The following is a 26,843-nucleotide window of genomic DNA, read 5'->3' on the forward strand; positions in this document are numbered from 1 at the left end:
TATGTCTTGATATATGGTATTTGTTTTTCTCTTTCTGACTTACTTCACTCTGTATGACAGTCTCTAGGAGGAATCAGGCTCCCTGACTTCAGACTATACTACAAAGCTACAGTCATCAAGACAGTATGGCACTGGCACAAAAACGGAAAGATAGATGGATGGAACAGGATAGAAAGCCCAGAGGTGAACCCACATACCTATGGTCAACTAATCTATGACAAAGGAGACAAGGATATACAGTGGAGTAAAGACAATCTCTTCAATAAGTGGTGCTGGGAAGACTGGACAGGTACATGTAAAAGAATGAAATTAGATCACTCCCTAACACCATACACAAAAATAAACTCAAAATGGATTAAAGACCTAAATGTAAGACCGGACACTATCAAACTCTTAGAGGAAAAGGTAGGCAGAACACTCTATGACATAAACCACAGCAAGATCCTTTTTGACCCACCTCCTAGAGTAAGGGAAATAAAAACGAAAATAAACAAATGGGACCTAATGAAACTTAAAAAGCTTTTGTCCAGCAAAGGAAACCATAAACAAGACGAAAAGACAACCCTCATGTTTAATGCCTCTTCTGGGCCGTTACACTGAGGGTATTGACGCGTTTACAGGACGCCCTGGATGATGAGAAAAAGCCAGGCTCGTCTCAGCGGCTCTTTCCTCCTGGGATGGGGCTTCTCAGCCAACGAGGGTCTCCCATCCTCTGAGCTGCGTCACCCAGGCCGTCCCTGCGCCTCCGACACACCTGGCTCCTTGTGGGGAGTGGCCAAGCTGAGCCCCCGGGCCCAATCCCATGACCAACAGAGCTGGGGATACAGGGCAGGAGGGTCCAGGACCTCAGTGGGAGCCCATCCTCCGCCCCTCTGGGCTCCAGGTGGAGGGAGGGGTGAGGCTGCAGGACCAGCCCCCAGTCCCGTTCCCTTTCCTGAGCACAAGCATTCTTCAGACACAGTGGGAAATGGAATTGTCAGGTCTGCCCGCTTTCTGCCCTGATTTGGCTCGCGAATACCTGCTGCTTTATGGAGCTGAGCGACTTGTTAGTCCTCAAGTTTCCATAAGAAAGAGTTTGACCAGAAGACATGTGGAATACTGATTTCTCTCCGGAAAGAGATCCAGGTGTATCGGTTAAAAGCACCCACGGCCAATCATCGTCTCCAGCCCTGCACCCGGATCCCGGGTCCGCCGTCATGTCCATCCGCCCACCACCCCCGCTTGAGGTCCCTCGGGACAGACGCCTCCGTCCGCCTTCCTGCTGAGGAATCTGGTGACGGACGTTGTCCTGACGACTTATCCACTCTCCCTTTGGTAGTTTTCTCGCCGCCACATTTGAATTTACCCCAGAGCTCGGGTTCTCTGCGGCTGCTTTTACTACTCGGAGGAGAGCGGGTCCAGGTTCAGAAACATCAAGGCTGGGCCTCCAGCAACAAGAGAGCCTCCAAATCAACCCCAGAGTCCTGCTCGAAACACGTGCTTCTGAGAACTGCCGCAGACCGCGCATCTTCCCTCGCGCCCTCCGCTCCCCACACCCCTGGTCTCCTTCGTGTGCTTTGGTTTCCTCCTTCCTTTTTTTTAATGGCGACTTTTGTGCAGACAAGTGCAGCAAATCTCTGGGTTTCAGGAGAGCTTGAGAGCACTCGCCAGTCGGGCAGAATACGGGTCCTTGGACGTGGTGGGGACATCGATCAGCTCAGCTGAGCCCCCGAACCTCCTTGCCTTCCACCTGCTGCTCAAATGCGTATTGAAAATAAAAACAAAAGCCTTCCGTCTCCAGTTTACAAAGATGCAGCCATCCTTAACAGCCCCAAATGGATTAGAGCCGCTGCATCAGCAGAGCCCACTTAGCAAAGTGTGAAACAGTCACAGCACAAGGTAATTTGCAAAATGCAGTCGCCTCTGATCAATCTGAAATAATCCGCCTGTTTATAAAACAGAACATAAGAGGCGCACCGAGCCTGACGCCAGTTACGCTGGTAACATGGTTTTAAAGTGGCTCCCAAACCCCAGCTCCTGGGGGCTGGCCAAGCGTCGGAGCCGCCTGGCAGGCCCGGATGGTCCCTTTCTGGGGAGACCGGAGGAGAATTAATCACATGGTGGTGGGAGCCATTTCCCTCCTAGGGAATTAACGGAGGCGCCAGACACCCAGCACAACTACCGTGCTGCCCGGCCGCGGCGCCCATACAGATGCCAGCAGGAGCTCGAAGCTCTTCCCCCACTTGGTCAGCAAGCACAGCCCGCCGCGGGGGTGAGTGTCCCTGCCCCCTTCAGGACTCGCTGGATCAAACCTTGACCCTCGCTGTGCTTCAGGTTCAATTCCGGCTCTGCAAAGGGCTCCCAAGCAGCGGCAACAGCTGCCTCGTGGGACGAACTGTGTGTTCCAACGTGTGACACCTGTAAGGGGACGTGAGCCTGGGGGCTGCACCCGTCCCTTCCTGGGCCTCTGTTCCAGCCCCGAAGCCGGGAGGAGCTCAGTGGAGGACGTTCGTTTCTCGGGGTGGTTTCCTGAGGGCTGAGTGACTTCCCGAGTCTGACCTGGTGAAGGCGGCTCTGGCCCCTCCAGGTTCCCCCACACTCTCTCCCCATCCCCCGTCCCCAGGAGAGCTCCCAATGTCCAAGCCCTTTAGAGCTCTTCCCTCAAAGCATCAATCTGCACCGTTAGATGCTTTGAAGAAACAACAGGAAAGCCAGGGAGAGGGCTGACCCCGCAAGCGGGTATCCCAGCCGTCCCTACGGTGGTGGCTTCTGTCCCGCGCTGTCATAGGACGTGAAGCCGTGCCCAGCACCTTCCCCTCCAGCAGGGCTCATGGCAAAAAGGAGGAGTCCTGCACGTTTCTCCTTTTACCCTCGATTTTATTTTGCAAATTTCAAACTTGCAGACCAGCTGAAAGAAGAGTGAAGTCAACCCCCGTTCCTGTTCATCCAGATTCACCAGTCGTTAGCATCCACCCCGTCACTCATCTGCTACCTGGATGAAATTGTTGAAAGTATGTTCCAGACATGAAACTCCACCGTGAAATAGTTTTTAAACGTGTGTCTTCTTCTACATCACCCCCCAAAGCACAGCGTTGACGCAGTCATGTCATTAACACAGTTTGTGGTCAGATCCCCCCGCCTCGTCCCAATTACGCTGCTCGTAGCTCCTCTCTCACTTTTGGTCCGGGCTCCAACCAAGGAGCAGTGCTGCTTCCTGTTGTCACACCTCCTTAATTTTCTTTATTCTGGAACACTCTTCCTACCTTCTAATTCTGTTTTATTTTTAGTCGTTCCTAATATAGCGGTTTTCAAAGACACGGGGCCAGCTGTCCTGTGAAATTCGTCTTGATCTGGGTTTGTCTGATGGTCCCCCAGGGCTCAGGTGCAGAGGAAGGGTTTGGGCAAGAGCGCTGCACACGTGGGTCTGCGTGTGCCCCCCGGGCGCCACGTCGGGAGGTGGATGGCGTGAGTTCCCCCAGGTTTGGGCAGCGCCGAGAGGGCCTCCTGGGGAGTGTGGGGTCCGGCACGTTGCTCCGCTAGGAAGGAACCTTCTCTCCTTGGCAATTAGCCAGTATTCTCGGAGATACTTTGGGACAGTGGGACCCCCCTGGTGCCCTGCTACCTCTCCCCGGGCGCCTCTTGTTTCTGGCCGAGTGGGGAACCTTTACGCGGGAGGCTGGGCACGGCCTGTGCGGCCCTGGGGTCTAGAAGGCATGGCGCTTTGGAGCCGGAGGACGGAGAGTGTCCCCGAGGGGAGGCTGTCCTCCCAGGGGGAGAGCCTGTCTGGGCGCGTCTCGGGAGAGGAGGGGCTCCAAGGGGCGGAGGACACCATCATACTACAGAAGGCAGATGTCTGGACGGCATGGCCTTTGCCCAGGGCCGGGTGTGCACCTCCCCAGTCTGTGTCCTTGGCCAGGTGCTCGAAGGGGACCAGACAGGCCCTTCTGGGGGAACCCTGGGACACGGCCGTCCCGTCGGGGCCTGGGCTCTTCAGCGAGCGCCCAAGCAAGGGCCTGCGGTAGAGCCTCGTCCAGGCCCGGCTGTAGACGCGGCACAGCTCAGAGGCGTGGTCCTTGTCAAGCGTTTGGATGAGGCCTCCGTAAACGTAACCTTCCACCAGAGTTCCCTGTGAGTCTCGCTAGAGCCGCTGAACAGCAGAGCTTTCCTGCCATTTAATGGCCCTCCTCTGGGGACACCCTGTGGGGCACAGACTCACCAGCAGGTGGTTCTCACGCCCTCGGCATGTGAGGTCTTGCCCACGCACACGTGGTCACGTGTGTGCCTTAGGGCAGCGTGACCGCGGAAGGGTCCCCAGATCACGGCCTCATTGATGTGAAGAAGCTCTGTTTGTCATTTTTAAAGACACCTACTTACCAACCAACTTTGTGAATCACCGTAAAATGTGGTCTTTCTTTTGTGCGCCAACAAAGTCAGGGTGTAGGTAGCGCCTATGCGAGCAGCTGCTTTGGGGATGGAGGCCTTAGTCGGGGTGTAGGTAGCGCCTATGCGAGCAGTTGCTTCGGGGATGCAGGCCTTAGTCAGGGTGTAGGTAGCGCCTATGCGAGCAGTTGCTTCGGGGATGGAGGCCTTAGTCAGGGTGTAGGTAGCGCCTATGCGAGCAGCTGCTTTGGGGATGGAGGCCTTACATGTTCGCTTTTGACTTCAAATGGCTTCTCTTTGTAGAAGTCAGTTTATTATGGATGCTTCAAAGTACACATCTAAGGCAACAAGTTCAGCCGTCCTTATCAAATGTATGACGTATTTCAAAATTAAGCGGCTCATGAGGACGCCGGGCTCAGGAGAGCAACACGTGGGGAGGCGCTCCAGACACATTTGAAATTAAAATTAAAATAGTGTTTAGTCTTGAGATGAGGATGTAATCAATTTCCCTTAGAAAATTATGAAAACCGAGATGCAGGGAGAAATGTGCTTTGAAGAAACAGTGATGCCATCTTGTATGAATTCATGACTCGAAGCACCTGCCCCTGGAGATGACGGTCGCAGCGCTGCACGAGCCCCTCTCCGTGGCGTGGATGCATCTTCTGCTGCTGTCCCCCCTTCCCCTGACTCGGGCATAATCAGGAGTCCCTGACCCCGGATCTTCCCCTGTAACCTGTCAGCTGTTTGGCAGGAAGTTGGTATCTGCCATCGAGTGAAGTTTGCACGGTTTTGTTTAACTTCTCGTAAGCACACGTTTGACTCAAGTTTTCACATCTGCAGTAACCAGAACCCCCGCCCGGCGTCTGCCTGGGCTCTGGACCACCTCTGCCCACTTCCCTTCGCGCCACCCTCTGGGGCTGGCAGGGCTGCCAGTCCGAGAGGTGGCGGACAGGCCAGGAGTGGGCGTGCACGGGCTCATCTGCCTGACGGCCCGCTCGCTTCACACGCCGGCTCCTTGGTCTGCTTGAACTCTGACGTGAGTCACTGAAATGCAGATCGTGTCCAAACGCAGACGCAGTCCAAGGCGAAGAGAAGACCCCCCAGTATCCAGACGGGTCAGAAACGGAGGCTGGGGCTCTGGAGGGTTTGGTAAGAGGCCTTAGCCCGGCCGGGACGGTGCCACAGGTCCAGGGAGGTCTCGGTGGTGCCCGTGGTCTGTCCCAGGGCTCAAGACATCTCCCATGGACGGCAGCTGCTCTGATCAGGACCCGTCTGCCTTGTCTGCCAGGGAACCCGAGTGGCTACCCCGGGGACCCACGCGATGGGAGCTTGATGACGTATTAGTGAGGGAGGGGAGGGAGGAGGACGGACGTGCTGGCTCTTTATTCACGGGTTTTCATGGGTGGAGAACATCATAAACAGGTCATCAGCGTGTCCGCATGTGCGCTGCCAGCCCTGTTGCCGGGAGGGGTAGCAGGCCCCCTGGGTCTGCATCCCAGCCCCGCCACTGCTGGGATTCTCGGCGCCTCTCCCCTGGAGGATCTGCCGCTCACAGCACTCGGGATCTGGAAGTCTGGTTTATGGTTCAGGAAACTCGCTCAATTGCTCCAAATAAGGCAGCCAGCCTCTGGTTCTTCACCTCGAACTCTCTGAAACCAAGGCCTCTGGTTCTGACCAGCCGTGATCGCTTCTCTGTTGCTGCTTGTACCGTACGTGTCCTGCTGCCCACAGGCAGCCCCTAGCCAGTGCTGGAGTGAATGCTCCGAGTCCGTGAGGTAGTGCCCGTCTCTCAGATGTGCGGTCCGAGGCCTAGAGCAGCTGGCCGTCGCCGCTCAGGGTCGCTCAGAAAGGGGCCCACTTCCACGGCGTCCACCCTGGGCGGCTCCTGCCGGCAGGAGCAGACTGGATCTGAGTTTCTTTGGCTGGATTACATCCCTGCAAGCCTGGGTCTGTCTCTTGCATCAGCTCTGAGGCTGAAGGACCACTTCCGGGGTGGGAGCCCTTCTCTCCCCGCCCCTCATCCTGCAGGAGCCGGAGCTGGACTGCAGCGCGCACGGGGAAGGACAGCCGTCGCCTCAGTGTGTGTGAGACGCTGTGATGATTAGAGGCTGTTTTCTTCTAACCCAGAGAATCAGGCTGGTCCCAGCTCGTCTGAAGCTGGGGAAACTTAACCTGAGGAAGGAGGGGAATCAGGACCTGACGTGCTCTGTGGTGGGAGGAGGGGAATCAGGACCTGACGTGCTCTGTGGTGGGAGCTTGCTAAGATTTTACTCTTGGTGGTTTCTTTTCATGTTTTCTCTCTGACTGACATGAATAGGGGCCTAACAGGGTCTTAAGTCTTACGCTGAAATGGGGGCAGTAGGAGAAGAAACGAGATGGGCGGGAAACAGGTGCAGCCACGCGGCGAGCAGGGTCGTGAAGGAACACGTGTGAGTCAGCGTGTGCGTGCAAGTGTGTGCTCATACACGCGTGAGCGAGAGAGGCCGCCGCAGCACCAGTGTCGTCGCCCTGTGTCTCCACACCATGTCCCCTCTGCGTGTCCCAATGTCCCTTTTTATAGGCACTGGTGACGTGGGATCAGGGCCCACCTGGGGGAGCTCATTGCAACTGGATCGTCTGCAGAGACCCAGTTTCCCACATGAGGTCACAGTCAGTGACCTGGGGGTTAGAAATGCCACATCTTTCGAGGGGACACAATTTAACCCACGACACCCACGGACACTGGCTTTTGCGCCTTGGTGACAAGTTTTCTCCAAGTTGATCCATAAATACTAAAACGTCAGTGGAACCGTCGGGCTGTACCTTCAGTTTCCACGGACAGAGCCCACGTCTAGGCCCAGGTCACAGCGGGTGATGGGCCAGGAGAACTGCTGCCTTGGGACAGGAAGGGCTGGGGCCAGGACAGCCCTCCATCCAGGCCCCTTGGGCAGTTCAAGGTTCCCCACCCCAGTCACCCCACCCTCTCAGCCTCTTTCGGGACCCCACAGCCAGCCATGTCCCCTAAACATGCCTGTGGGCGACCTCAGAGCAGAACGGGTGGAGCTGGTGAATCCCAGGTGAAAGGAAAACCACAGAGCCGAGCCTGTGGTCACGCCTCCACCTTCCAAAATCAGGGAGAGGGAGAGCCACACCAGAGCGAGTCGTGCCCACCCCCCACCCCGTTCTCAAGGGCAGAGTCTCCTGAGGTCACACCCACTGTCAGGTGCTAACAGTGATGATTTGCACGTGACCGTTCCGCCGTACTGAAAGGAATACTGAAAGTTGGGGAGAGAGCTTTCTATCTGCTGGCTCTGCTGGGAGTTAAGTGCCTGAGTCTCGCACTGTTTTATGACCCCAAACCAGTTTGAAGATTGAAAGAAGTTTGCACTTTTTTCATGTCTCATTTTTTGAATAATGGAATTCCCGTGGGTGTGGGGCTGGGGGTCTGAGGGTGACAATGGTGAGGGAGGGAGGGACACCTGTGCAGGACCCTAACCCCGCCCAAGGCCCCGCCCTCCGCTCTGCCAGCCCTGGCCCCTAGCAGGTCCCTGTCTGCACTGTCACCTCCTCCCACCTCCCATCAAACCCTCAGGGCGTCCAGCACAGTGTAGATCACGTCATGTGGATTTGTCACTACTTGGGGGCCACTGACTGGCCGTACTTCCTCCACAGGGATGAACACACTCTGTGCTGCATAGATGTGCTCTGGGAACGAGCAGAGGGTGCGGGGCCGGCACGGGGTCCAAGGGCGCGCCCTCGTCTGCCCACTGGACGGAGGGGAAGCCGGGGGTCCTGAGGAGGTCGCAGGCTGCAGCTCTCCAGCTATGGCTGCAGAGGCAGAGCAGACCCCTAGGGCCGCCGGCCGCGTGCGGTGCCCTCCCTGGGGACAAAGCCTGGGCCAGCTGGGCCCAGAAATGCCGTGTTGCTGGTGGCCCTGGCTGGCCCGTCTTGTTAGGAAGGACAGAGCTGCACCAACGCACAGGAGGGGCGGCCTCTGGACACCTGTGTCGTGTGGCAGTGGTTCTCACGGTGGGTCCCCGGAGCTGCAGGAACTTGAGGGAAATGCAGAGTCTCGGGCCCCACCGCAGACCCAGTGAATCAGCATCTCTGGGGTGGGCCCAGCATCGGTGCTTTAACCAGCGTCCAGTGATTCTGAGCCATGGTCAGGTTTGAGAACCACCCGCCGCAGGTGTGCTCACCGTGTAGACAGTGACACGGGGAACAACCTCAGTGCAGGGGTGGTCCGCTCGGAGCAGTGGCCATGGGGTGCTGAGGCCCGTGTGTCAGCGGTGACGGGCTGCCTGCCGGCCGGGTTTCCCACATGGTGACCCCAGGCGCCTCCCCCTTCCTGCCTGAACCTCTCAGTCGTCCTGCCTCCCAGGTGCAGACTCCCGTGACTGTGTCACTGTCATTACTGGACGCATTAGGAATGCCTTTGGCTGCAGGTAATGGGCCACGAGGGCGGTCAGGTATCTCACTGGAAACGGGAGCAACCACGGGGGGCCTCCGTGTCACTTCCTGCCACCTCCGCCCTGTGCGCCGGAGCAGCAAGGCCTCGGCCCAGAGCCGGGGCAGCAGGGTCCCCTGGGGCCTCGAGTCTAAGCTGGTGACGCCTCACCATGCCAGGAGGGACTTGGGGACTTTGTTTTTGTAACTGCGATCCCGGTGCTGGACCAGCCACAGGGGCTCCTCTCCGACGCCTACTGGTCGCTCTGGTGCCCCTCGCTCACGGTGGTGCCCTTGGCCCAGCTCGCATCCCCCCACCTGCCTGCACCTCGAAAGCCACATGCCGTCTCGCCAACCCCGGGCACCGTAGAGCTCGTCGTAAACAACAAGCCGTGGAAACCCAAGACCATTGGGCCCGAGTAACAGGGACTGCAGGGGGAGCTTAGAACGGCATGTTCAGTGAATATTAAACAATCTCGTGAGAATTCCCGCCAAGCGACTCTGACTTCCAGGGGCCCCTCCCGTCCCGGGGCAGGCCCAGGGCCTTGCGGTAGCAGCTTCGGAGCAGTTACCATGAAAACACGCACGTTAGCTGTCCACAGGTCAGACCTAACTTTAGAATGGAGCTGATCCTTGCTCCGTGGAACAAGTTACGTCCATCATATTTGTTTGCAAAGAAGATTTTCGTTAAATGTTTTTTAATAAAGAATCCCCTTGGAGTCGGAAGCCTTTGTGCGGGGAAGCTGTTGAGGTGCTGGTCATCCCGGGACACGCCGCCCTCCCGGCCTATCCCCAGCCCGGCTGGGGCCCTCTCCCCACTGGGGGGCCTCTGACACCAAAGCAGTCGACTGTTTGCTGAGTCACAGCCGCAGGATGACCTTACACGTCCGGACGTGCGAGGCGGCCTGAGAAGCCGGAAGGTAGAATACGGAAGTCTGCAGACCGTGCCGGGCCTTCGGGCGACAGTGGGACGTGAGGTCTTCACAGCCGTGGGAGACGGGGCGGAGCCGAGCCCTGAGCCCAGAGACGCCCCCCCACCCCACCCCGGCCCTAAAGCAGCCCCCGCGTGACTCCTGCTCAGATGCGTCGTGAAAGGCCTTTTGGCGGGGGCGGTGGGGACGCTCTCACGGGAGGGGGTGGCGGGCCACCGGGCGGCAGACGTCACCACCTCCTCCTGGGGCCCCTGCCCGAGCGTGCATCACCCCCGCGCCCTGCGCCTCCACAGGGGGAGCCGTGAGGCCCCGGGGGGCCTGGGCGTCTCCAGCCACCGCTCTGGACCCGTGGACATGGCTCCTGCATCACCTCGTCGTGAGGCTGCGGTCCTCCTGTCCTGGCACTTCTGCGGGCATCTTTCCGCCTCTGTGTGACCTCTCTCCGTACTGACTCACGTAGCCACGGGCAACTAGACGGAATGGAAGAAAACCCGGGTCCTGCGCTGGCCTGGGTCTCACCAGTGGTTGCTGGCAGACGAGGCCAGCCTGGGGCGCGTCCAGGCGCGGGACCTTCTCTGATGAGCGGGGGCCGGATCTTGCCCGGTACGAGCCCGCCCGCGGCACCTTTCAGACCCAGCGCCCACCATCGCGGCAGGGGCACCTTGCCCTCGAGCTCAGCCCCCGGCCACTTCTGTCCTTCCCGTCCTGCCTGCACTCGGCCCCATGTGGTCAGCACAGGGCCCTGGGGCTAACCCAGCAGGGCCGTGTCCGTGTGTCCTCCCCATGGCTCAGGGAAAGGCGGTGCCCGTCCCAGATGAGGACCAGAGCCCTCCGAGCCCAGAGCTGAGCTGTGGCGGGTTTGGACCCAGTCTGCTGAGTCCCAGGCCCGTTGTCAGAGCCCCCTACGTGGCCTCGCTTGTTGGAAGCCACCCGTCTCCCAGCTCCTACGGAAGATGTCCTGCAGAGGCTGCTTGCACGGGCTGAGATTTTCCTGGAAAGAAAATGAAATAAAACAGACGGCCGTGCTGCAGAAGTCCCGGGCGGGATGAGCTGAGCTGAGCCCTCCCGGGAGGCCCCGCAGGTGGTGCCGAGACAGAGGGGGCAACGGCCACATGGGGAAGGTGGGCAACCCCACCACCCAGAGCACACGGACCCCTCCTCCACGCTCCTGCCCCCCCCGCACCCTGTGGCCGTGATCCTTAACCCCGTCTAACCACTGAGTAATGCAGGATCCTCATGGGACGTTCAGAGAGTCCCGCAGGCCACGAGGACAAGGAAAGTCACCTGTCGCCCCGCCCCACAGGAAGCGGCTTCACCTGCCTCCTGGGCACCTCCCTGGGCTTTTTGTGTAGAAGTGGGATCATCAGGTTTTGCGCATTGAGCTGCGGAATTTAACAAACAGCTCACGCTTCCCGTGCTGTGTGTGCACCTGCTCTCGTACCCTCGGATTTCTCCTCTCTGCTGCATCCAGGCTGTCCCCCTGCACCGGCTGCCCCGGCAGGAACCCCACTCCTGACCAGCCTGAGGAGACAAGGGCCCGTCCCACCTTCTCTGAGACAACTCGCGGCCCTAAAGTGCGTGCTTACGGGTTTGCTGTCTTGTTGGAGGGATAATGCCACGCATGTGAGCAAGGAGCTCGGCGCGTGCCCGGCCAACGGCCGTGCCGGAGTCGCTGCTGTAATCCCTCACCATCTCCTTCCAGGCACCTGTTTTCTCTTTTTAAAATCACAGATGCTCGTTCAGAGGTGAGGGGCCGGATTCAAATGATAAGCCAGGATGAGGGTGGAAAGTGAACAGGAACTTGTGACTTCTGAGCAAAAGACGGAGGGTTGCTGGATGGGGGGCGGGGGCAAGTTGTCCACATTTTGATGCCAGTTTGCACAGTATTGGTTCCAAAGGGAAATCTCAACGCAAAGGGAAGATGACAGTAAACGCCTTGGGTTCCTTTTCCTTGCGCTCAATTGCTATTTCCATGAACCCCTGTCTCTCCCCTGTTGTAGGTCAGACGGATGAAATTACAGGCCTCTTTTACTAGAAATTAAATGGAACGTGGCTGGATACCTGGTGGTCGTGGGCTGACCGTGGAGGACTGTGGGCATCTCTCATCTCTTCCCGTGCAAGTTTCTCGGCCAAAACGCAGTCCCCCCGGTTTCCTCTGGCAGTTTCTCTCTTTTTACAATTAGGAAAAATTCCAGATCATTCCGATCGGCTGTGCATTAATGCCATATGCACAGGCGCGTTGAAAGAGCTCTTTCCCCGTGCGCTCACGAGACCCCTTGGGAGGGGTGTTGCTGTCCCTCCAGGACCCCGGGGAAGGTGCCTCTGGTCTCCCGCCTCCTAGAGGAGCACAGCTGGGGGCCGAGGGGCCACCTGGCGTCTGCGGGAGGTGGGCGGGAGTGTCGGCTCACACCCTCCGCCACAGCCCCCGACGTGTCTGCCTCCTGGGCCTGGGCCCCGGGCGGGCGCATGCGAAGGCTCCTGCCCCCCAGCCTGGGAGGCCCTCGGCCGGCCCGCCTGGGCTCTTGAGCGAGACGTGGGCTCAACTCTGACCAGTGCGCTCCGCCCAGGGCGCCCGGCCTCGCCAGCCCAGGGGCCTCGCACGGCTCCTCTGGGTTCCCGAGGGCACAGCGGCCACCGGACGCTCCTGTGTGACTTGGTGTCAAAAGTACCCGCCGCTTTGGGCCGGAGAACAGCGGCCCTGGATGCACAGCCCCTGCTGGGCATGCGTGGTTCTGAGGACGGGGGCCGAGCTCAGCAAGGCTTGTATGTCTGCTGGCCAAGGGTATCTTTCCCTTAAAAAGGACGCTGCTCCCCACAAGCTGAGCATGAGGACAGACCGTGCATCAGGGTCCTGGGAGCCGGTTTGGGGAGGGAGGGGCGCTGGTCTCCATGGTGACCCGGAACGGCCTCTGCTTCCCCGGCTCTGCGTTTGGGCCTGGACAGTGCACGGAGGGTCTGGGGGATGGAGACAGGGCGGGGGGGTCGGGGAAGCAGGAGTGGATTCGGGCAGGTTGAACTTGGGAGGTGGGTCAGTATCCAAGTGGGCCGTGGGGTCTGGAGAGAGACCCGGCCGGGAGGCCCCGGGACAGGCCGACAGGAGGACAGAGCCCCAAGGGGAGGAGCAGGGATTTGAGGACTAAGACCCGGGGTCCCAAGGCCTGGTGATGAGGGCTTGGGGGGTGAGGTTTGGGTTTGCTGGGGTGATTTGCTGCCTGGGGGGAAACACTGACCTGATAAGAGCAGTTTTCTGGGTTCCCCGAAGTGCGGTTTAATGATAGATGGAAAGCCCCAGCCGCAAATCCGTTCAGCTTCCATTTTCCCACCGTACTGTGGGCTCAGCAGGAGGCTCTCAGGGCAGATCTGAGGGGCTGGGCCGGGCTCGCTCTGCGTGGAGCTGGCGGCGCCCGGGCTCAGAGCAACCTGAAGCAGTTCGAAGCCTCTGCTCCAGCCTTCAGGGCTGGGGACGCCCGCACTCCCTGGCCTTCAGAGGTGCTGTCCGACCTCCACAGGCGTTTGTTTCCCACCCCATGGAAGCCCTGAACTGAGAGGTGCCTGGAAGATTTAAACCCCTCTGCACGTGAGGGTGGGAGACAGTGTGAGGCCGCAGGCTCGTCCTCCTGGGGGGCGGTGGGGGGCATGGGGGCGATGGAATGATGGGGTCGCGGGTGTTCGAAGCATCTCTAAACTTCTGAGAACACCGGAGGGCCTGACTGTCTGCAGAGGACCTCGGCCTCGTCAGGAGGCGGCCCCTCCTGGGTCTCTCCCCTCGGTGTGTAGACACCGTCTCCTCCCCGGGTCCTCACGCGGCCGTCCCCCTGTGCGCATCTGTGTCCTGATCTCCTCTTCTTACAAAGACGCTGGTTACACTGGATCGGGGCCCACCCATGCCCTCATTTTACCTTCCTCACCTGTTTAAAGACCCTCTCCAAGTGCAGTCACCTCCTGAGGTCCTGGGGGGTCAGGGCTCCAGCATGTGAATTTCAGGGACACAGTTCAGCCCATGACACCCTCAAAGCTCCTCACCCATTCTCGGGGCAGGTGGTTTCAGCATGTCTGCAAAGTGCTGGTGAGGGCCGTGCGGTGCCCTCGCTGGACATTCGGAGAGCAGAGGGACTGAAAGTCCATGGTGCCTGACTTTGGGCAAATGTTTTGACCCGTCTGGATGTCGGGGGTATTTTATCTGTAAAAACCGAGACTCGAGGTACTTAGCAGAATTGACAGGAAGAGAAATTTGAAATTGTGAGCGACTAGAGGTGTAGCACGGGGCCCAACACAGGGTTGCTGTCCCATGGGCGTCAGTCTGTCTATTGTCCCGAGGCCCTGCCTCACCCCCGCCTGCAGGCAGCACACGGGTCCTCTGTCTCGGGTGGGAGAAGAGGGGGAGGCCTCGTTCCCGCAGGTCCTGGAGCCTGGGCGGGACAATGGCAGGAGAGAAGGTGGGACCCAGGCCTCCCGCCAGGCCTGCCTCTCAGCGCACAGATGGGCGTTGGCTCATTAAGTCGGGACCAGCACAGAAACAGGACTTACCTCCTGCAGGTGGAGAGAGTGGGTTTGGAAAGTGAACCTAAGCCACTTGGATCTCCGCTCGGGAAGCTGTCCCTGGAGAAGACCTAGGCCTCACAGCCTGAATCTCAGGGCTTCGGAGCACGTGAAACGCTGGTCTGCACACACAGCTCCTCCAACTCGAGGCCTGTGGGCGTTTACCGCGGAGCAGGTGTTTCTGGTGCGTCCCCTACGCAGTGGCCGGCACCACCGACACTAGGCACTCTGTTAGGGCTGGGCTAGGGGGCAGCCACGGGCCATGTCTCGCCCTTAAGCTCGGAATTCTCAGGACAAGCTCGAGGCACCTGCCCGGGTACACGGTGCCACGCCAACAGTAACAGGAAGTAACAAACATTTGCTTTCTACTGAGGTATAATTGACGTGGAACGTCATGTTGGTTTCAGGTGTAAGTGTAATGATTCGATATTTGTATACATGAAGCTTTGGGGTAAAGTTAATTTGATACTAAAACATACATAGTTGTATTAGAGGCAGATTGCAAAAGCCACTCCGACTTCTCAGATCAAGGATGGGACTCCGAATCCACGTCCCCCGGGGTCCCGAGCCCCGGACAGGCCGCTCTGTGTGGGAGTGAAGGCGGCCGGCGGGCTGGGGTCCACGTAGCAGCCGAGCAGCCCTGGGCCCCGCGGGCGTCAGGCTCCCGAGGGTCTGCCCGCGGGTCCGTACTGTGGACGGCCGCCCTGGGGCGTCCGGGGGCGTCTGTGGCAGAACCGTCCCGTGCCCGGCTGTCGGCAGCCGACCAGGGAACTGTTCAGAGCGTCCCTCTTGGATCTCACTGGTAACAGTGAGGCTGCTAGGCTGCGTCTCAGCAAACGTCACAAGGCGTGAGGCTGAGCCTCTCTGCCCCTCCCCCGGCAGTGTTTCTCCGCGTCACCCCCGGGGAGCCCTCCCATCACGGGGCTGCAGGAGTGGGAAGGCAGGGTCACGACGTGGCCAGAGTCCCCCTCGGGCCCCTCCAGCCCCCCTTGTCCTGCTGCCCCACGAGCTGCTTTCCCAGCGGCCTCCCCAGCCCCACCCCGGGCTCCGCCTCCCACGTGGGGACCGCGAGTTCGCGGTCTGGGGCACGCAAGTCTGAGGTCACAGGGTCGGGGGCCACGCTGCCGAGAGGGTCCAGGGAGCCTCCTTCCTGCCTCGCCCAGCCTCGGGGTGGCCGGCCGGGGGGCTGGTGGCCGCCTCCCTCCAGTCTCTGCTCCGGCCTCACGTGGCCTTCCCCCTGTGTGTCCCTCCCCGTAAGGACACCAGCCCTCCTGGATCAGGGCCTGCTGTGATGGCCCCACCCTAACAAACTTCCCCTGCAGAGACGCCCCCTCCACACAAGGTCCTTCACAGGGACCCGGGTTAGGATGCCGACCTAGGTTCTGGGGGACACGGTGCCACCCACACGGTCCTCTGAAGTCAACCCCTCTCGTCCCACGGGGAGCCGCCCATCTGGACCCGAGTCCGGCCCGCCTGGTTCCCACACTGCTCGCTTAGACACGGCGTCCCACCTGCCCTGAATCATAAAGCACCTGGTCCTCTGCTGCGTCTTCTCTTTAAACTGGCTCAGGCCTGAGAATCGTGGTACTCATCTTAAGCAGGAGTGTCCATGAAATCATGTTTCTGATACACTAATATGTTTTCCTCATACACGTTAAAAGAAGCACATATTTGAAAACAATTGTCCACAGTCTACCTAAAACCGACATTCCATACTTCAGGAAGTACGGGTGGTGGTAGATGCTGAACGTCTAAAATGTGACCCCTCCTAGGCAAGAGCTGCGCTTCGTCAGAAGCTCGTTCCACAAAGGTGTTTCCAGGGGTGGCCTTTCTGGGCCCAGGATTCGTCCAGTGGGAGGAGACCTGGGGGCCCGTGTACTATTCCGAAGGCCATGAGCTCTGGGACCAAACAGGCCTGGCTCAGACCCCAGCTCTGCCCTCCCTAACTTAGGGGCTTGGGTTAGGGTACGGAACCTCTCTCGGCCTCAGTTTGCTCATCTGAGCAGTGTGTGTGTGTGTGTGTGTGTGTGTGTGTGTGTGTGTGTGTGTGCGTGTATAGATGATATACATGCACATCCATACATATACACTTCTACACATACACACATGTATACATATATGCAAGTATACACACAGACACACACCTATACATTTGCACACCTGTGCACACACACATCTTTATACACGCATATACATGTGTACACATGTGCAGACGTACATTTATACACATCTGCATGCGTACACATATGTACATGTGTGTACACACATTTGTCCACTTGTGCATATATACACACACGCACACATACATATAAACATACACCCGTGTGTACACGTTTTTCACGCCTTCTGCTCTCCAGCGTGTGCTCCTCTCCGCGTGGCGAGCCAGGGGGTCCTCTGTGGGCCCTGGGACAGCCACAGCGACCGGCACAAACCATGTGGGGTCTGCCATCGCCTGGACTGTGCGCTGAGGCCTTGGCTCCCAGCTGGACGTGACCCCACCATCCGGGAGCCCTGGGGTCCCCAGGGTTCTGGAGCCTATGGTGTCCTCACAGGTGGCAGGACAGGTCAGAGCTCGCCAGGCGCATCTGGGCCCTCCTGGCCCTTTTGAACAAAGCCCCGCCCTCCAGGGCCCTCTGTGTGTGGCGCCCACGGTGGGATCACGCTATAGGCCTCTACCCGTCGCTGTTTCCCTCCCGCTTTAATTACTTCTGTTCCACCTTTGCAAAATATGTTTCTTTTACTAAAGTTCCATCGTTGAGCTAATTAGTTAAGATTTCTCTCTTAAATATTAGTCATGTTGCGCCCTGCCCCCCTCCCCTGGTGAACGAGGCCAGGAGACCTTCCAGCTGACACTTCTACTGCACCTTAAATGCCAAGCTTTGCACGTCTGATGCACGTTCCGTGCGTCTGCTTTTCCTCCCTGCTGCCCATTGAAATTCTTGGCACGTTTTCAAATCTTATTTCTTCTTTTCCCATCTCCCTGAATTTTACACTCGCCTAATTTATAAGAAAAATGTGCTTTGAACTTTTAAGTAGGATGTTGGAGAATAAGCCATCTTTCATTCTTGAGAAGCTGACGTCCTTTTCCTTTTCTTTAAACCTTGAATTGCTGATATTCTATCTATTTTTTTCTTCACGTCTTAACAAAACAAGAAGGTCTTTAAAAGACCTTCTGCACGTGGGAGGGACATTAATAATTATTATTAAAGAGGGAGAGCTGATCCTTAATTCTTAATGGAATTTGCATTTTTCTGGAATTCGTGGAAAACGTGTCTGAGCGTGTGGGCACGGCTGTCAGCTGCGTCCTGTGGTCTTGCTGTTGTTTTCAAGAGCTGAAGGGAAGGGATCTTGGTAGCTAGCGCTTCACATGCCCCCACCACCCTGCGATGATTCGGCCAACAGGACCCTCTGGTCACTCTGACAGCCAGGACAGCGGAAGCCAGGATGAGGACAGAGAGCATGAATCACAATAACAACAGTGGGGAGAAAACAACCCTCACCTGGATGAGGCCCCGACCTGGGGCTGCAGGTGGGACTGGGGAGGGGGTGACATCAGAGCTCTCAGGGAAAACCACGACTGCAAAGGAGTCAGGTCTTCAAGTTCTGACCGAATGATGGCTGTTGGTCTCTTCCAGCACCTACTGGCCACCTGGTAGGGTCAGAAGGGCAGGAGGGAGAAGGGTGTGTGTGTGTGAGTGTACACACCTACACGTGCCATGATCTCATGATGAGCTGTTTAGCTGGGGACATAAAATTCCCTCTGGGAGCAATTCCCAACAAGTATCAAGTTGTTTCATGACCCGGGAAAGTCATCTTTTCTGACCTTTGTCGCTGGCCACTACCGAGCTGTGACACTGCAGCCTCTTCTAGTGGGGCTGGTGTGTACCTGACGAGGATCTGTGGGCTATCTGGAGACCAAGGGCTTGAGCCTGCTTCTTAGGGAATCCCAGACTGCAATTTCTAAATTTCCCATAATGAGGTCTTTTATTTCAACTTTCGGTAGGTTAAGGATACATCATTACCCACTCTTGCACCTATTTATACCAAGTGATTTCAACAGCTCCTCTCGAGGGGCTTTTAGAAGATGTTTATTTCACCGTCGAAGGAAAATGTGAGTTGGCAATGAAGAAATTACACCAAAAGAAACAGTTGGCATGTTTTGCTCTCATGAAAAACCTGCCCAGAATGCAATTAAAGATCCTGCAACAGCTTCTGATCTCAGAATACATTACAAAGCTCTGGTAATTTAAACAGTGTGACACTGGCATAAGAACAGACCCACAGGTCAATGGAACAGAATAGAGAGCCTGGAAATAAACCCACATGTATATGGTTGACTCACATTCTACAAGGGCGCCAATGGGGAAAAGACAGTCTCTTCGATAAATGTTGTTAGGTAAACTGGATATCCACGTGGAAAAGAATGAAACTGGACCCCTATCTTTTACCATACATAAGAATCAACTCAGAATGGGTTGAAGGTTTAAACGTAAGACATAAAACTGTACAACTCCTAGAATAAAACAGAGGAGAGCTTCATGACATTTGGCTTGATGGTGATGTCCTGGATATGACACCAAAAGCTCAACTAACAAAAGCAAAAATAGACAAGTGGGATTACATCAAACTAAGACGCTTCTGCACAGCAAACAATCAACAGAGTGAAAAGGCAACCTGCTGAATGGGAGAAAATGTTATCATACATCTGATAAGGGGTTAGTATCCAAAATATATAAGGAACTCCTACAACTCAATAGCAAAATAATAATCATAATAATCTGATTTTTAAATGAGCAAAGCACTTGAATAGATACTTCTCCAAAGAAAACATAGAAATGGCCAACAGGTATGTGAAAAGATGCCTAACATTACTAATTATCAGGGAAATGCAAATTAAAACCACAATGAGATACCACCTTGTACCTGTTAGGATGGCTATTATCAAAATGAAAAGAGGTAACAAGTGTTGGCGAGAATATGGAGAAATTGGAACTCTTGTGCACTCTCGGTGGGAATGCAGAATGGTACAAAATATGTTCCTAAAAAAACGAAAAATAGAACTGCCGTAAAATCCAGCAGTTCCACTTAGGCTTGGAATTGGAATCAGGATCTTGAAGAGATATCTGCACCCCCGTGCCCACTGCAGCATTATTCTCAAAAGCCAAAATATAGAAACATCAACAGGTGAACAAATAAAGAGAACGTGGTGTTCCCATGCAGCAGACTGTGATTCAGCCCCCAAAGAAGGCAGCCCTGCAACAGGTGCCAACGTGGCTGGACCTGGAGGGGGTGATGCTGAGTGAAATAAGCCAGCCACAGGACAGATACGCCTGATTGCATTTCTGTGAAGTATCCGAAACAGTCAAACTCACAGAAGCAGAGGGTGGAACGGTGGTGGCCGGGGGCGAGGGGAGGACACGGGAGTTAGTAGTCAGCGGCATAAAGTCTCAATTATGAAGACGGACGAGTTCCAGAGACCTGCTGTGCGACCCTGAACCTGTGGTTAATGGCACTTAACATGTGCTAAGCAGACAGATCCCGGGTTACGTGTCCTCACGGCACACGGGAGAGGCCGCCGGGAGGGGGCGGAGTCGGAGGGGAGCCAGGCGCTGGCTTTGAGGGGGGGCGAGGGAACCCTGAAGGCAGTCCCGGAAGCTGGGAGAGGGAAACCAGCCCCGCAGTTTTTGCAGCAAAGCCATCTGAGACGTCTGGCCTCCAAAACTAGGTGAGGATAACTATACAACAGTGATAAAAGCGTGCAAGTTTCCAATAAGGCCGGTTTGCTTTGGCGGGAATCCGTGCACCTTCCGTGCCCTTTACCTGAGCCGCTGGGGCCCTTTCTGTCCCAGGCGACACAGTGACACCCGCCTTGCATGGCGGCGTCAACCGCCACTTCTCCTCCTGTGAACCCTTCTCAAATAGCATTTGGCAATGATAATACCGTGTCCATCAAGTGTCCCCAGAGTCAATAATCGTTTGTGCGCCTTTAAAGCATGCACTCCTTCCTTCTTCCAAGAGAACGTTGGCTTTCGAGCAGGCTGAAAACCTGTGTTCCTTACGACACCCTGTCACCCACAGATTTCTCAGCCCAGAGGGGCAGAAATGGCGATGTGTGCTGTTTGCATGTGGAGTTTGACATTTAAAAAAATCTATGCGGCTCCTCCCCCAGGGCAGCCTGGCATCTCTCTCCAGTGGATTAATGAGTCACTCCCACGACGCGTTCACGACAGAAAGAGCCCAGTGAATGAATCGCCATGGTCCTCTCTGGAAAGGAGGAAACAGTGCTCTCTAAGCGGTGGTGTTTATTCTGATTCACTGTCGTTGCTCCGGACGATGGAGAAGCTGGGAGACTGCTGTGGGAGGGGCACCCGGCGGAATCGATGACACTTCAGTATCTGAGGTTGGGATCTTGTTCTGACACCACTCAGCAGTGGGCTGATTTCTCCTCAGCCCTCGGCCCTGGAAATTAACCAGTCCCTGAAATGCCTGGATCTCACAGCCAGTGAGTTTCCGGATGAGGGTGTCAAGTTGCTGTGTTCACTTGCTGTGTTGCTGAGACACCCAGTGTGTTTCCTGCAGAAATTGTCATTGGAAAACTGTCACCTTACAGAAGCCTGTTATGAGGAGCTGTCTTCTGCTTTGATTGTCAACCAGAGGCTGACCCACCTGTGCTTGGCCAAAAACAACCTTGGCGTTGGCGGGGTGAAAATTCTGTGTGAGGGGACGTTCTGTACCCCGAATGTCAACGACAGACCTTGGTGCTGTGTCACTGCAACATAAACAGACATGGCTGCAAATACATCTCAAAGCTTCTCCAGGGAGACTCCAGCCTAACAAACTTGGACCTGGGTTTCAACCCCACAGCCACTGGATTGTGTTTTCTCTCTGAAGTTTGAAGAAACCAGATTGTAGCCTGAAGTTCGTAGGGCTCTGGGGCTGCTCCATCACCCCTTTCAGTTGCCAGGATCTCGCCTCTGCTCTTACTAGCAAGCAAAGCCCGGAAGCTCTGGACCTGGGCCAGGACATCTTGGGGCAGAGTGGAGTAGTGGTGCTCCTGGAGGCTTTAACACAGAAGAATGGCCCCCTAAAGACACTCGGGTTGAAGATAGACACGTCTACCGTGGAAATCCGGAAGCTGTTGAAGGATGTGAAAGAAAGCAATCCACAGGTGACGACTGAATGCAGTAATGCCAGAACAGCCAGGTCCTCAGGTGGTGACGCCCTTTCCTGAACACCCCGAGATAACTCTCTCGCATGTCCGCAGAGGGGGCCATCTGATATCTGTAAGACATCTCATGAATGAAGACCGGGACATCAAATGTTAATTACTGGTTCAAAATGCAGAATTGAGCACTGGTTTTTCTCTCTCTGGTTTCTGGGGAATTCCGCACAAGTCACATACCCACTTGATGTTAAAATGTTCCCTCTCACAAGGATAAAAAAAAAAAAAAGCAAAGTGCTTTGAAAAAAAAAAAAACTGAACTTTGTTCACTTTCCGGTTTGGAGTCACTTCTACCTGCACCGCATAATCACATGAGACGCACAGATCGCACTGTAACACCACCGTGAGGGTAAAATGTGAATTGGAGGTTCATATTTTAAAGGTTTTTTTTTTTAAGTCCTCTCTTTAACAAAGTATTGATTAAATTTAAAATGAACCAGGGAAAGCAGGGAAAGCAGCCTGTTTCGCAGAGCGTCTACACTGGGCAACCCCGCAGGGACAGCGCTGCCGGATGCCAGATGCCTTCGGGGCGGGGGGGGGGGCAGGTGGCGACACATCAGGTGAGCCTACCTGGCCATGTAACTCACGTTCTAAACGAGCAGATAATGAGCGATTCAAAGAAAACAGAACAGTGATGAGACAGAGGCTGCCTGCAGCGGCAGCCCCCGACCAGGGTGACGAGAAGCAGCAGCCCCGGCCCCCAGAGAAGAGCAAGGATGGGCAGCGCCGAGACCACGGCGGGTCTGACCGGGCACAGCTGGGACCGGAAGGCAGGCGGTCCGCGGGAGGCCACCAGGCTTGCCCAGCACCGAGGGGCTTCGGGTTCTGTCCCAACAGGTTGAGAGCCAGGAGGTGGTCAGTTAGCAGAGGGACATGTTTAAATGATGACTTCGAAAGATCAGTGGGCTTCCACCGTAGGGACGGAGTGTAGGGAGGACACAGCAGGTGCACGTTGGATGGGGCCGAGCGACTGCCCAGCAGAGAACGGAGGACCCCGAGACCGGGCTGCCCTCCCCTCGGCTCTGATGAGGCTGCAGCCAGTCGCCCCCCTCCCGCCACGGGCTCCACGCTCCTGACCAGGGAGGGGCAGACCCAAGTGCCCCCCGAGCCCGTCCCGTCGGGCAGCCGGGAGCCCTCGCGACTCTGAGTCAGGCCTCGAGCGGGACCCCAGGCCTTTCCCGTCCTCCTCGCACATCCAACCCCATGGGCCTCCTGGGAGTCTCACACGCGTGTGTCAGCCCAAGTGCAGCCGTGCCAGGCGGCCTGGGGTTCAGAAGCTCGGTCAGGTAGACAGGTGGGTCTCGTCCTCAGCGGGGGCCTGCAGGCGGGGCTGCGGCCACTGCCAGCCTCTCGGCCAGTGAAGGGAGGGCGTCCTCGCGTGGTGACACAGCACAGGCGGGAGAGCTTCTCCCGGAGCCCGTCCAGCCGCTCCCTGGAGCAGCCGTCACATCTTCACCTGTTCATCCTCCAACCTCGGTCTCCCCTGCAATAAATGGGAACGACGGTGACCATCTCAGAGGCTGGCGGTATAATTTACAGGCGTTCACACGCGGCCGTGTGGAGCCCGAGCTCTGGCAGCCCCTGCAGCCCCCGGATTGGGCCGGTCACCTGTGAGAACACCAAGCAGAGAAGAGTCTGTCGTACTTTACAGCCTCAGGGTTTTTCACATCAACAGGCCCAGAGCTGCCGGTTCCTGAACCTTTGGGTGTCCCTTGTAGAAGCAGCAGCCTTGTCTGCGGCTGAGGGCTAAATGCCTTAGTTATCTATACACGATATATAGGTCGTGTGTATACACGACCACACGTAAGGTAGACAGCTAGTGGGAAGCAGCCGCATAGCACAGGGAGATCAGCTCGGTGCTTTGTGACCGCCTGGAGGGGTGGGACAGGGAGGGTGGGAGGGAGATGCAAGAGGGAAGAGATATGGGAACATATGTATATGTATAACTGATTCACTTCGTTATAAAGCAGAAACTAACACACCGTTGTAAAGCAATTATACTCCAATAAAGATATTAAAAAACAAAAAAACCCTTAGTTGATGTTCTACTGGGGGTCCAAACGCCCCAAAGCAAGGCTGTCGTCCTCGTAGATCGGGTGAGCCATCAGCAGATCGGAAAATGCCGTGCTTGGCGTGTCTGTCGCCGTCAGGAAGGTTCGGTGGGAAAGAAAAAAGCCACGAATGCCTCACCAGTGCTTGTGGAGAGAAGATAACCTGAGACTGCTGTTCGGTCCCGGGTCTGAGGAGGAGATTTACGTAATTCAGAGGGAGAACCCATGGGACTTGGCGTTCCCTGTAACGTGGGTGAGACCTTCTTTCCCAGCTGGAACGTGTGCTCACTGGTTCCCACGCTGTGCTGGCCACTTGTCTGCAGCAGGGACGGGGGCTGGGGGACTGGGGGCTGCACGCACTTCGGCCCCCAGCTGACCCGCCCTCGGTCACCCTGCGGACTGCAGGTGGCATCACCCCTTCCGGTGCCCGTGCTGTGTCACCCGCCGTCACTATGCTTCCTTAGACGAATCAGGATTTCTCAGGAGGTCAGAGAGGCTGTCCGCTTGGTTCCCCGAGTGCTGTGTTCCCGTCTCCCTGCGTCAGGGGTGTGAGGGCAGCAGCCACGACCCTGCTGGGAGCCTCTTGCCCTTTGTCCTTTGCCCTGGGCGGTGCCTCGGCCCGGAAGCCTCGCCCAGCAGGTCTCACTTACACCAGTGGGCTTCCCGAGGCCTCTGGGGGCTCACCCTGGTGAGTGGGCGACGGCTGGCAGTCCTAGCCCTGGACCGGTCACCACCAGGAAGGTGTGGCCTGTGCGGGACCGAGCATCCCCCGAGGGGTCCCCAGATGCTCACCTTCTGGGACGCAGCCCCAACTCTTAAGGCTCGGGGGCTGGTGGAGCTGGGCAGTGTCTGCGAGGCCAGCAGGGAGCTTGGCACCTGGGCCGCCAGGCGGCGTGTGTGCTGGCCAACCTTGGCAGGAGGTCCTGGAGGAGAGCGTGGCACCGGCAGGACAGGGCAGCTCCTTCTCGTCCTAAGGAAGGACGTCGATCGGTCTCAAATGACTTGTTCTGAGGAAGACCAGCGTCACTGCCGGCGGCAAAGCCTGGGCTGTGCGGAGTGAGTGCTGACTTACTGGTTGATTGAGTGGCCGTGAGTCTGTACGTGTCCCTAGGTCTGCAGTGGGCCTCTTGTAGACACAGCATACGTACGGGTCTTGTTCTCACGTCCATTCAGCCAGTCTGTGTCTTTTGGTTGGAGCATTTAATCCATTTACATTTAAGGTAATCATCGATACGTATGTATGTTCCTATTGCCATTTTCTTAATCATTTTGGGTTTGCTTTTGTAGGTCTTTTTTCTTCCCTTCCTCTTTTGTTCGCTTCTCTTGTGTTTCTTGCCTAGAGAAGTTACTTCAGCGTTTGTCGCAAAGCTGGTTTGCTGGTGCTGAACTCTCTTAGCTTTCGCTTGTCTGTAAAGCTTTTGATTTCGTCAGATCTGAATGAGAGCTGGATAGAGTATTGGTCGTTGTAGGGAGTGGCTCTGAGTCTTAATCTGGGGGGAAGGAGAGCCGTAGGTCCCTTTGATGAAAGCTATGGTCTCTCGTAGGAAAATGCACAAACAAAACTCTGCATACAGTCTTAGGAGTTACAGGAATCCCTGAAGTTCACCCGTGAGTCTCCTGGGGAGTCGTGACACCCTCCTGTCCCCCAGATGAAGCCCCTCGGGCCCAGAGCGGGATGGGGGTGTAGTTTCCCGCGGTTCTGAGCTCACCACACAGAGTGAGAGGGCCGCACTGCCCCCGGCCCCCCGGCTCCCAGCGGTGGGGACTCAGAACGCAGCGCAGGGATCACGGACCTGCCTGGTGCTCCCCGGGGGCTGAGGCCACCGGGCTCTGCCTGCCACTCGGGCGCTTGTGCACCGGCCGTCTCAGGGAGGGGCTGGGGGGAGGGGGCACACCTGCGGGCGGGGGACGCCCGGGTGGGTGGCTGAGAACCCAGGGAAGCCGGCTGTGCGGTGGAGAAACACCCGTCAGCGCAGACCCAGGAACCCGTCCCCCTGTCCGGTCACCCGTGGCACCCGAGAGGCACCCAGTCCCCCTGGAAAGAGCTCTCCCAGGGCTCTGCGGACGCCCTCCAGAGCCTCTGCTTCCCACTGCAGCTGTGCTCCCGGCCCCCGCTTCCTGTGCTCCGTGTTAGGAGCCGGGCGGTGGGCCCCTCGCACCACCCAGCAGGGGTCTGCACGTGGGCCGGCCCCTCCCACGAGGCCGAGGGGCTGGGGCAGCAGGTGGGACACGGAGGAGCTGGGCAGCTGTCGTCACGTGAACCACCACACCGCACCAGCGGGAACACCCCTCCCCCAAGGGACGCCGCCACACTTCTTTTGGAAACTCCTCCCACCTGGGCCCCTGTGCTGGGGATGCGGGAGGAGTGGCCTGTGGTCCACCGAGAGCAGCTGGGGAGGAAGCGAGAGGGGAACGCTGCTTCCAAGCTCGGCTCCGGTGCGGCTACCTGGGAAGTTTAGACAGAGCCCAGCCCCTCCCTGGCTCTGGGGTCCAGGCGGCCAGGTGTGGCCAGGTGTGGCCAGGTGTGTCTCACCACCTCAGTCACGGACACACTGGTGTCTTGGGCCTGGAAACCTTTCTAGGGAGACGGTGGGGCTGAGCCTTTGCAGGACAACGACAGGCAGGGTTGTCAAGTGCTTTGTGATTCTGCTTGTGTTATTTCAGAGAGGTTTCAGCTGGGAAAGGTGTCTGAGGAGAAAGGTAACACCACTCTGCTGGTGAGGGTGTCCCACAGCCCACAGCAGATTTCTTTTTTTTTCAGGCTGGGTGTTTTTCATGCTCCTTGGGCTACTTTGGAATAAATAACATGATAAAAAAAATATACAAAATGCGTCAGGCGCCAATTCCTTTTCTGGTTTTCCTGTGTGTTCATATCAGCAGTGAAGAAGTGAAATCCCAACACATGAACGGAGCAGACACGGAGCTGAGTAACAGTCCTGAGGTTAGCTGCCCCCCGTCACTCACGGGGCCGGGAGGGGCTCCTATCATCATACTCACCCCAAAGCAGCGCGGCTTCAAAGAATACAAACGACACAACGGCTTCTCGGGGGAGACAGCTCACCGCCGCCGCAGGCGTGTAATCCGTGCCCCTGGTGCCCCAGCGCCCACAGGCAGCTCGAGCAGCTGGCTCTGGGGGGGGTGGCAGGGACCCCGGGGTGGAGCTGGGGCAGGAGGGCTCTAGAGCAGGGAGGTGCGAACTCCCTTGGTCATGGGACCCGGGGCCAGGAAGCCCAGAATAGCCCCGAGACGCTGCCCGACAGCGCCCTGCCCGCAGACGGTGCCGCAGACACCTGCCGGCCCCGAAGATGTGGGAGC

The 26,843-nt window shown here is 57.1% G+C and overlaps 1 protein-coding gene and 1 pseudogene across 1 annotated transcript in view; both read left to right on the forward strand.

Moving 5' to 3' along the window:
- The window catches only part of PTPRN2 (protein tyrosine phosphatase receptor type N2), a 673,487-nt gene that overhangs the window by 455,266 nt on the left and 191,378 nt on the right, over positions 1 to 26,843 (forward strand).
- LOC132524918 (NACHT, LRR and PYD domains-containing protein 2-like) lies at positions 20,636 to 23,992 on the forward strand (annotated as a pseudogene).

This window comes from Lagenorhynchus albirostris, chromosome 8 (assembly GCF_949774975.1).
Source record: "Lagenorhynchus albirostris chromosome 8, mLagAlb1.1, whole genome shotgun sequence".
Taxonomy (NCBI): domain Eukaryota; kingdom Metazoa; phylum Chordata; class Mammalia; order Artiodactyla; family Delphinidae; genus Lagenorhynchus; species Lagenorhynchus albirostris.